Genomic DNA, 12232 nt, shown 5'->3' on the forward strand with positions numbered 1-12232 from the left:
TGTGTGATTCTACATGCATGTCTGTGTAGAGGGTGTGTGTGGGATTCTACATGCATGCCTGTGTAGAGGGTGAGTGTGTGTGGGATTCTACATACATGCCTGTGTATAGGGTGAGTGTGTGTGGGATTCTACATGTGTGTATGTGCAGTATATGATGTGTGTGTACACATGTACATGGCATGTACTGTGTATGTGCATTGCACATATGCACACGGCGTGTACTGTCTATGTGCATTGAGGCCGAGTCGACTTAGGAGAGGCCCAGGACCGGTTAAGATAATCATCACCGCTGTTGGTGGCCGTGAGCGGGGATCTAAGTCGGGTCACAGCCGGGTTCGTAGCGCCGCGAACTAACCAAGCTCCCCCATACACACACACACAGTGACACACACACACAGTGACACACACTAACCACAACTCCCCCATACACACACACACACACTGACACACATACAGTGAGGGAAAAAAGTATTTGATCCCCTATAATTTTAATGGTAGGTTTATTTGAACAGTGAGAGACAGAATAACAACAAAAATCCAGAAAACGCATGTCAAAAATGTTATAAATTGATTTGCATTTTAATGAGGGAAATAAGTATTTGACCCCCTCTCAATCAGAAAGATTTCTGGCTCCCAGGTGTCTTTTATACAGGTAACGAGCTGAGATTAGGAGCACACTCTTAAAGGGAGTGCTCCTAATCTCAACTTGTTACCTGTATAAAAGACACCTGTCCACAGAAGCAATCAATCAATCAGATTCCAAACTCTCCACCATGGCCAAGACCAAAGAGCTCTCCAAGGATATCAGGGACAAGATTGTAGACCTACACAAGGCTGGAATGGGCTACAAGACCATTGCCAAGCAGCTTGGTGAGAAGGTGACAACAGTTGGTGCGATTATTCACAAATGGAAGAAACACAAAAGAACTATCAATCTCCCTCGGCCTGGGGCTCCATGCAAGATCTCACCTCGAGGAGCTGCAATAATCATAAGAACGGTGAGGAATCAGCCCAGAACTACACGGGAGGATCTTGTCAATGATCTCAAGGCAGCTGGGACCATAGTCACCAAGAAAACAATTGGTAACACACTACGCCGTGAAGGACTGAAATCCTGCAGCGCCCACAAGGTCCCCCTGCTCAAGAAAGCACATATACATGCCCGTCTGAAGTTTGCCAATGAACATCTGAATGATTCAGAGGAGAACTGGGTGAAAGTGTTGTGGTCAGATGAGACCTAAATGGAGCTCTTTGGCATCAACTCAACTCGCCGTGTTTGGAGGAGGTGGAATGCTGCCTATGACCCCAAGAACACCATCCCCACCGTCAAACATGGAGGTGGAAACATTATGCTTTGGGGGTGTTTTTCTGCTAAGGGGACAGGACAACTTCACCGCACCAAAGGGACAATGGACGGGGCCATGTACCGTCAAATTTTGGGTGAGAACCTCCTTCCCTCAGCCAGGGCATTGAAAATGGGTCATGGATGGGTATTCCAGCATGACAATGACCCAAAACAAACGGCCAAGGCAACAAAGGAGCGGCTCAAGAAGAAGCACATTAAGGTCCTGAAGTGGCCTAGCCAGTCTCCAGACCATAATCCCATAGACAATCTGTGGAGGGAACTGAAGGTTCAAGTTGCCAAACGTCAGCCTCGAAACCTTAATGACTTGGAGAAGATGTGCAAAGAGGAGTGGGATAAGAGGAGTGGGATAAAATCCCTCCTGAGATGTGTGCAAACCTGGTGGCCAACTACAAGAAACGTCTGACCTCTGTGACTGCCAACAAGGGTTTTGCCACCAAGTACTAAGTCATGTTTTGCAGAGGGGTCAAATACTTATTTCCCTCATTAAAATGCAAATCAATTTGTAACATTTTTGACATGCGTTTTTCTGGATTTTTTTGTTATTCTGTCTCTCACTGTTCTACCATTAAAATTATAGACTGATCATTTCTTTGTCGGTGGGCAAACGTACAAAATCAGCAGGAGATCAAATACTTGTTTCCCTCACTGTAGTGACACACACACAAACCACAGCTCCCACACACTCACACTCACTCCACGAATCTCACACAAAGATCTCTCCCGTATAGCCTGAACAGACTGTACGGGCAAGTGCTGTTAGTGAGCACCTATAAAGGCCAGGACGGTACACGAGGGGGTGGGTGGCCAGCACCACGCCTGGCCGCCTTTGTCTTCCCTGAGTAGCGATGTTTACACACCCAGGTACTCATTTGAAGCCGAGTTGACCTCGGAGAGGAGGCCCAGAACCGGTTCAAACAAATCGTTACCGGTGTTGAATGTGAGCAGGAATTGAACCCGGATCCGCCGGAGTTTCGCGGCGTAGCAACACGCTTAACCGCAGGCTGCACCACCGCTCCCCGGGCGGGCACACGAACAACACAACGCGCACACAAATACAAAGTTCACGACGAAATCTTCACAAGCGTGGGATTACGCAGAGAGAGAGCGAAGAAGACTCAGATATGACCGACGGCGACACCACAACGTGTATAGTGGACTATACTAGGGGACTGACAGCAAGTGAAGAGGATTCCGGTGTTGGGGCAGCGTGGCTGCAGGGAGCCGCGTGGCGCGTCGGACGAGCCCGATGATGACGGTGGTGACGGTGGTGACGGTGGTGGTGGCAAGGCAAGCCCAAGCAGCGTCCCGTAGGTCTCAAATGAGCACTGCACCCAGTGCAGTGAGTGTAGTAAACATCGCGCCACTGCGGAGACAAAGGCGGCCGGGCGTGATGCTGGCCACCCACCCACCTCGTGTGCCACCGTGCCGACCTTCATAGGTGCTGCTACTCGCTAACAGCACTTGCCCCAACAGTCTGTTAAGGCTACACGGGGGGGGGGGGATATTTGTCTTTGTGTGTGTGGTGTGCGGTGTGTGACGATTATCTGAGCCTCCCCTCGGTCAACTCGGCCTCAAATGAGTACCCGGTGCTGATGTGTGAACATCGCCACTGGGGAGACAAAGACGGCCGGGCGTGGTGCTGGCCCACCCACCCCCTCGTGAGCCACACTGCCGACCTTCATAGGTGCTGCTACTCGCTTAACAGCACTTGCCCCAACAGTCTGTTAAGGCTACACGGGGGACCTTTGTCTTTTGCACGTGTGTTCTTGTGCTAAGGTGAGTGGTGGCGCTGTGGTTAGCGTGCAATGCTACGGGACCACACATTTCCCCCGTGATCTTCCCGTCCTGATAACGCGGTTTCACCTGGTGACCCGAGTTTGACTCCTCCTCACACCTAACAGCAGTGGCAGCAAGTGACACACTACAGATAGTCCCCCGAGTTACACGAGGGTCCGACTTACGACATTTCGATCTCGCGATGGCGATATACGACAAAATTGTTAGATATTTTAAATTTCGCGCGGCAGGCAAAACTCAGCAGCAGCAGCGTACGAGGTACGATACTGGACGTCGGGACGCTGCCAGAAAGTACGCGTCTCCCGCCCTGTGTGGTTGATGCCTCACTCTCAACAGGGGTCGACGGAGTTAAGTTGTCCTCGGTGTTGGCGCGTGTATTTTTTTTCTGTGTTTTTTTTCGTGTTTCAAAGCATGTTAAGAGTTTTTTTTATAGGTTAGATAGCATTGTTTCCTGGGGGAATTTTTTTTTTTCTATTAAATTGCAGTTCATATTGGTAGGCTAAGAATTTACTTTTTTCACTTTACATTTTACTGTGTAATACAGTATTGTAATTAATAAATACATAAGAGTTTAACATGTAGGCTTTCGCGACCGATATTATTCATAATAAAGGTTTTTGGGTTAGATCGCGTTATTTATAAATGTGTCGTAACCCTCCACCACCCGACACGGCCAATCAGCAAAAAAAGTGTCACGTTGACAAAAGACAAATAATTCACTACTTTAGCCCACCGGTGTGTTGAAGAGTGAATCCACAACATTTACAGTTTGAGTACGACGTTTCGCTGGTAATTACATCCAGCATCATCGGGCAATTCGCCAGAATGGTAAAGCCCTCGCTTGCTCCCGGTCTTAAATAGAGCAGCAGGGTGACGTCATCATTGAACTAATTTCAGGTGCAGTGATTTGAGGCGGAGGGGTGGTATTGTAATTATATAATCGATTGGTAATTAGTCAATGGTTATGATTAGTAATGAGTTGTAGATTAGTAATTAGTTGTAATGTGTGTTATTGTGATTATATGCTACGTTAGTAATCCGTTAATTAGTATGTGTTTCCCCTATAAGGAATTGTAATATGTACTATTTAATAATACGCTTCCAAGCCGCACTAAGCCTGTAGTCTTTGCCAGTAATAATTCGTTTCACACAACACTTCAACGTTATCAAAATCAATTGAGTGTCCTTGTTGACAAGCATGTTCTGACACTGCCCACAGTTGTGTTTGAGATCATTTAATATTTCTTTGGTGTTGTTTTAGGGCTTCACCATTCTGGCGAATTGCCCAATGAAGCTGGATGTAATTACCAGCGAAACGTCGTACTCAAATTTTAAATGTTGTTGATTCACTCTTCAACACACCGGTGGGCTAAAGTAGTGAACTATTTGTCCTTTGTAAACGTGACACTTTTTTACTGCTTGGCCGTGTCGGGTGGTGGAGGGTTACGACACATTTATAAATAACGCGATCTAACCCAAAAACCTTTATTATGAAATACATAGTTTATACAGTACGGTACTGAAAATTGCTCCGTTTTGCTAAATTATCACCATTCTTTAAGACTCCTGGGTAGGCTAAGGCCATCTTCGACTTACGATATTTTTGACTTACGATGGGGTCGTCGTAACGCATCTCCATCCTAAGTAGAGGACTACCTGGTATTTATGTGAACCAAGTCGTGGTCCTCCTTTGGGTTGACTCAGCCTCAACTGGGTACCAGGTGCGGCCTTCACAGGTCGGCCGGCGAATAGCACCTGCCCCCAAACAGTCGGGCTCGGAGCTTTGCCTGGTAGGATGGGGAATAGTTTAAGTCGTATTAGTATGCGTTTCGGGTGATGTGTTGACCTGCCGTGTACATTGCACTCCGATCGTGTTTGTTGTTGTAACGTTCTTACCCCGTGACCCCCCGTACTGGACATCTGTGAGCTTCATAGCTCATCGTATTCCTCCTGCAGCCTTGAATAAATACTGTGACGCTTCTGAGTCTGTCCGCGTGCGAATCCACGTGTCTGTGTGTGTGTGTGTGCACACGAGTCCATCTGTTCAATGCACGTGTCTCTCACGGCACGTGTCTCTATTTATCATCCTTTTACTTTGAAGTATATACCATCTGTCGTCGATTACCTGCGCTGATGAAGGTGCTTGCGTAACTAACAACGAAGTGAAGCGATAGATATGTATTTATATTTTAGCAGTTAAGGGCCACTGAGCTGCTTGAGATACAGCTCTTTATCATCAGCAGCAGCATCAGAAACATCTGCAGCATCAGTAGCATCATCATCATCATCAGCAGCAGCAGTATCATCAACATAGCAGCAGTATCATCAGCAGCATCAGTATCATCATCAGCAGCAATATCATCAGCAGCAGTATCAATATCTTCAGCAGCAGCATCGATATCAACAGCAGCAGCATCAGTATCATCATCAGCAGATTCAGTATCCTTGCCATCAGATTCAGTATCATCAGCAGCAGATTGAGTATCATCAGAAGCGACCTGGCCATCGCGAATTACAGCTCACGCGAAGTGGGCTCATCATCATCGTCGAGATCATCATCGTCGTCGTCACGTGGAAATTCATAGCAGAAGCCAAATAACTCTGCACGCGTGGCGATGTCGATTCTAAATGTGGGGGGGGGGGGGGGGGGACCGGAGGCCCCGGAGAAAAATCCAAGCGACCACGAGAGAGAGACACTCAAACTCAAAATATAGAGCAGCAGGCGTCAGGGATCGAACCTATCAGAGGTCGTGCATAGCTCTCAGTGGCGTCCTAATATAGAAACCCAGAGACCCACAGAGACCCACAGAGACCCAGAGACCCACAGAGACCCAGAGACTCACAGAGACCCACAGAGACCCAGAGACTCACAGAGACCCACAGAGACCCACAGAGACCCAGAGACCTACAGGAACCCAGAGACTCACAGAGACCCAGAGACTCACAGAAACCCAGAGACCCAGAGACCCAGAGACCCACAGAGACCCACAGAGACCCACAGAGACCCACAGAGACCCACAGAGACCCACAGAGACCCACAGAGACACACAGAGACCCACAGAGACCCACAGAGACCCACAGAGACCCACAGAGACCCACAGAGACCCACAGAGACCCACACAGACCCACAGAGACCCACACAGACCCACAGAGACCCACACAGACCCACAGAGACCCACACAGACCCAGAGAGACCCACACAGACCCACAGAGACCCACAGAGACCCACAGAGACCCACACAGACCCACAGAGACCCACAGAGACCCACAGAGACCCACAGAGACCCACAGAGACCCACAGAGACCCACAGAGACCCACAGAGACCCACAGAGACCCACAGAGACTCACAGAGACCCACAGAGACCCACAGAGACCCACAGAGACCCACAGAGACCCACAGAGACCCACACAGACCCACAGAGACCCACAGAGACCCACAGAGACCCACAGAGACCCACAGAGACCCACAGAGACCCAGAGACCCACAGAGACCCCACAGAGACCCACAGAGACCCACAGAGACCCACACAGACCCACAGAGACCCACACAGACCCACAGAGACCCACACAGACCCAGAGAGACCCACACAGACCCACAGAGACCCACAGAGACCCACAGAGACCCACACAGACCCACAGAGACCCACAGAGACCCACAGAGACCCACAGAGACCCACAGAGACCCACAGAGACCCACAGAGACCCACAGAGACCCACAGAGACCCACAGAGACCCACAGAGACCCAGAGACCCACAGAGACCCACAGAGACCCACAGAGACCCACAGAGACCCACAGAGACCCACAGAGACACACAGAGACCGACAGAGACCCACAGAGACCCACAGAGACCCACAGGAACCCAGAGACTCACAGAGACCCACAGAGACCCACAGAGACCCACAGAGACCCACAGAGACCCAGAGACCTACAGGAACCCAGAGACCTACAGGAACCCAGAGACCCACACAGACCCAGAGACCCACAGAGACCCAGAGACCTACAGGAACCCAGAGACCCAGAGACCCACAGAGACTCATAGAGACCCACAGAGACCCACACAGACCCAGAGACCCACAGAGACCCACAGAGACCCACAGAGACCCACAGAGACCCACAGAGACCCACAGAGACCCACAGAGACCCACAGAGACCCACAGAGACCCACACAGACCCAGAGACCCACAGAGACCCACAGAGACCCACAGAGACCCACAGAGACCCACACAGACCCAGAGACCCAGAGACCCACAGAGACCCACAGAGACCCACAGAGACCCACAGAGACCCACAGAGACCCACAGGAACCCACAGGAACCCACAGGAACCCAGAGACCCAGAGACCCAGAGACCTACACTCGTATGTATGCATGTAGGTGAACTTCTTTCGCACCGTACGTAGCCCAGCCGTGTTAATCAGAGGTGCAGGGGAGGCGGGGGGAAGGACAACAAACTAACCTGGGGTCCCCAGGTTAAGAACCACTGCACTACACTATACACTACTATACACTACACTACTATACAATACACTACTACACTACACTACTATACACTACACAATACACTACACTACTATACACTACACTACTATACACCACTATACACTACTATACACTACACTATACACTACTATACAGTATACGTTACTATACACTACACTATACGCTACTATACACTACACTATACGCTACTATACACTGCTATACACTACACTATACACTACACCACTATACACTACACACTACTATACCCTACAATATACACTATACACTACACTATATACTACTATACACTACACTATACGCTACATTATACGCTACATTATACACTACACTATACACTACACTATACACTACACTATACACTACATCAGTGGTTCTTCTTAACCTGGGGTGCACGTCGCGCCCCCTGAGGGTGCGTGATTCCCTTTCTGGGGGGTAGCGAGACATGGCCAGATTTATTTTGGTAAAGAAGGTAAATCAAGACGCAAATTAATCCCCGGGGCACGTGAAGTTATAAAATTACTTCGTTTCATCACACCCCTGCTGTGTGTTTATTAACATTATAACAACAATTTTGTAACGCTTGAGAACCAAAGGGGGGGAGAATAAGGCTTGCCCTAAAGGTTTAGAGAATTACTCATCGAGACGATAACTTTTTTTGAATAGAAGGTACATCATTGGCACGCAAATTAAACCCACAATAAGTTACAAATTACTTCGTTTCATCACACTCCCTGTTGTGTGTTTAACATTATAACGCTTTTCTTGCAACGATCGAGAAACCAAAGCGGGTCGGAAACTCGACTGCAGTGGAGAGGTGAGAGGAGCACCACCGGTTTAGACGATGATTAACAAGTAGGGCAGCTCTCAGCTGGGCCTCATCGCCCATACCCCTGTGTGGAGTGCGATGGACTGCGATGGAGATGGAGTGAGATGGAGTGGGATGGAGATGGAGTGCAATGGAGATGGAGTGAGATGGAGTGGGATGGAGTGAGATGGAGTGGGATGGAGTGAGATGGAGATGGAGTGAGATGGAGATGGAGTGGGATGGAGTGAGATGGAGTGAGATGGAGTGGGATGGAGTGAGATGGAGTGGGATGGAGTGAGATGCAGTGAGATGGAGATGGAGTGAGATGGAGTGGGATGGAGTGAGATGGAGTGAGATGGAGTGGGATGGAGATGGAGTGCGATGGAGATGGAGTGAGACGGAGTGAGATGGAGACGGAGTGGGATGGAGTGAGATGGAGATGGAGTGAGATGGAGATGGAGTGGGATGGAGCGCGATGGAGTGAGATGGAGTGAGATGGAGATGGAGTGAGATGGAGTGGGATGGAGTGAGATGGAGTGGGATGGAGTGAGATGGAGTGGGATGGAGTGAGATGCAGTGAGATGGAGATGGAGTGAGATGGAGTGGGATGGAGTGAGATGGAGTGAGATGGAGTGGGATGGAGATGGAGTGCGATGGAGATGGAGTGAGACGGAGTGAGATGGAGACGGAGTGGGATGGAGTGAGATGGAGATGGAGTGAGATGGAGATGGAGTGGGATGGAGCGCGATGGAGTGAGATGGAGTGAGATGGAGATGGAGTGAGATGGAGTGGGATGGAGTGAGATGGAGTGGGATGGAGTGAGATGGAGTGGGATGGAGTGAGATGGAGATGGAGTGAGATGGAGTGAGATGCAGTGAGATGGAGATGGAGTGCGATGGAGTGAGATGGAGTGAGATGGAGTGAGATGGAGATGGAGTGCGATGGAGATGGAGTGCGATGGAGATGGAGTGAGATGGAGTGCGATGGAGATGGAGTGAGATGGAGTGAGATGGAGATGGAGTGAGATGGAGTGCGATGGAGATGGAGTGGGATGGAGATGGAGTGAGATGGAGATGGAGTGAGATGGAGATGGAGTGGGATGGAGATGGAGTGAGTGGGATGGAGATGGAGTGAGATGGAGTGAGATGGAGTGAGATGGAGTGAGATGGAGTGGGATGGAGTGAGATCCATGGAGTGAGATGGAGATGGAGTGGGATGGAGATGGAGTGAGATGGAGTGAGATGGAGTGGGATGGAGATGGAGTGCGATGGAGTGAGATGAAGTGAGATGGAGTGGGATGGAGTGAGATGGAGTGGGATGGAGTGAGATGGAGTGGGATGGAGTGAGATGGAGTGGGATGGAGATGGAGTGAGATGGAGTGAGATGGAGATGGAGTGGGATGGAGATGGAGTGAGATGGAGTGGGATGGAGTGAGATGGAGATGGAGTGAGATGGAGTGGGATGGAGTGAGATGGAGTGGGATGGAGATGGAGTGAGATGGAGATGGAGTGAGAAGGAGTGAGATGGAGACGGAGTGGGATGGAGATGGAGTGAGATGGAAATGGAGTGGGATGGAGTGAGATAGAGATGGAGTGAGATGGAGTGGGATGGAGTGAGATGGAGTGGGATGGAGTGAGATGGAGATGGAGTGAGATGGAGTGCGATGGAGTGAGATGGAGTGAGATGGAGTGGGATGGAGTGAGATGGAGATGGAGTGAGATGGAGTGCGATGGAGTGAGATGGAGTGCGATGGAGATGGAGTGAGATGGAGTGCGATGGAGATGGAGTGAGATGGAGTGCGATGGACATGGAGTGGGATGGAGATGGAGTGAGATGGAGTGAGATTGAGATGGAGTGGGATGGAGATGGAGTGAGATGGAGATGGAGTGAGATGGAGTGAGATGGAGATGGAGTGAGATGGAGTGAGAGTGAGATGGAGTGAGATGGAGTGAGATGGAGTGGGATGGAGTGAGATGGAGTGAGATGGAGATGGAGTGGGATGGAGATGGAGTGAGATGGAGATGGAGTGAGATGTAGTGAGATGGAGAGAGATGGAGTGGGATGTGGAGTGAGATGGAGTGAGATGGAGATGGAGTGGGATGGAGATGGAGTGAGATGGAGTGAGATGGAGTGGGATGGAGATGGAGTGCGATGGAGTGAGATGGACTGATATGGAGTGGGATGGAGTGAGATGGAGTGGGATGGAGTGAGATAGAGTGGGATGGAGTGAGATGGAGTGGGATGGAGATGGAGTGAGATGGAGTGAGATGGAGTGAGATGGAGTGGGATGGAGTGAGATGGAGTGAGATGGAGATGTAGTGAGATGGAGTGAGATGGAGATGTAGTGAGATGGAGTGTGATGGAGTGCGATGGAGTGAGATGGAGTGTGATGGAGTGCGATGGAGTGAGATGGAGATGGAGTGAGATGGAGATGGAGTGAGATGGAGTGAGATGGAGTGGGATGGAGATGGAGTGCGATGGAGTGAGATGGAGTGAGATGGAGTGAGATGGAGTGGGATGGAGTGAGATGGAGTGAGATGGAGTGGGATGGAGTGAGATGGAGTGGGATGGAGTGAGATGGAGTGGGATGGAGATGGAGTGAGATGGAGATGGAGTGAGATGGAGTGAGATGGAGTGGGATGGAGTGAGATGGAGTGAGATGGAGTGAGATGGAGTGAGATGGAGATGTAGTGAGATGGAGTGAGATGGAGATGGAGTGAGATGGAGTGAGATGGAGTGGGATGGAGTGAGATGGAGTGAGATGGAGTGGGATGGAGTGAGATGGAGTGAGATGGAGTGAGATGGAGATGGAGTGAGATGGAGTGGGATGGAGATGGAGTGAGATGGAGTGAGATGGAGATGTAGTGAGATGGAGTGAGATGGAGATGGAGTGAGATGGAGTGTGATGGAGTGGGATTCCCCTTTGGCTGAAATGGGGCCCCCTACTTTGTAGTGTTGTGTGTGTGTGGTGTGTGTGTGGTGTGTGCGGTGTGTGTGTGGTGTGTGTGTGGTGTGTGTGTGGTGTGTGTGTGTGTGTGGTGTGTGTGTGGTGTGTGTGTGGTGTGTGCGGTGTGTGTGTGGTGTGTGTGTGTGGTGTGTGTGTGGTGTGTGTGTGGTGTGTGTGGTGTGTGTGGTGTGTGTGTGGTGTGTGTGTGGTGTGTGTGTGCGGTGTGTGTGTGCGGTGTGTGTGGTGTGTGTGTGTTGTGTTGGTCATTCACTGTCGCAAGAGGCAGCGCAGCATGGGGGAAGTCCCCTCAATCCATCAGAGAGCCAGCCAGCTGCTGGCGAGCACCACCACCACCAACACCACCAACAGCAGCTGTTGGGTCTTGTCGTGTCTCTCTCTCCCTCCGGCTTTTCCCTGGAAAGTCCCTCCCGACCAAAGCAGATCGGCGTCCTGGGTTTTTTTTTAATTGGATTTCCCGCCTCCCCTCCCCGGTGGTTTCCAACTATAATAAAGATGAAAGTCTATCATAATGGGGCCTTGTTTCTGGGGCTGTTGCCGTGGAACCCACCGCCACCCGACACAACACAACCGGTGAGGCTTTGTCACGTGAAACAACACGTGACCAATTCGTTCACGAGTTCAGCACTAACCGGCTGTGTGAGTTGGGAGAGTAAACCCACTACAGCATTTCCAATTGTGGTGGAGTGTATAGTGTAGTGTATGGAGTAGTGTATAGTGCAGTGTATACTAGTGTATAGTGTAGCATACTAGTTCAGCATTAACCGGTTGTGTACCGTAACATTTCGCCGGAA

At 50.1% G+C, this 12232-nt stretch overlaps 1 protein-coding gene across 2 annotated transcripts in view; it reads right to left on the bottom strand.

The window, feature by feature from the left end:
- The window catches only part of LOC103091756 (uncharacterized), a 71129-nt gene that overhangs the window by 12315 nt on the left and 46582 nt on the right, over positions 1–12232 (bottom strand). Inside the window, exon 1 of one of the 2 annotated variants that reach the window (XM_076054231.1) lies at positions 2541–2821. The exons of the other annotated variant lie outside the window; for it this stretch is intronic. The gene's annotated coding sequence lies outside the window, so the exon portion shown is untranslated. Of the gene's footprint in view, positions 1–2540; positions 2822–12232 lie in introns of those variants that run through there. 2 annotated transcript variants of the gene reach the window in all.

This window comes from Petromyzon marinus, chromosome 65, assembly GCF_048934315.1.
Source record: "Petromyzon marinus isolate PM22_M1 ecotype Great Lakes invasive population chromosome 65, UKy_Petmar_22M1.pri1.0, whole genome shotgun sequence".
NCBI lineage: Eukaryota > Metazoa > Chordata > Hyperoartia > Petromyzontiformes > Petromyzontidae > Petromyzon > Petromyzon marinus.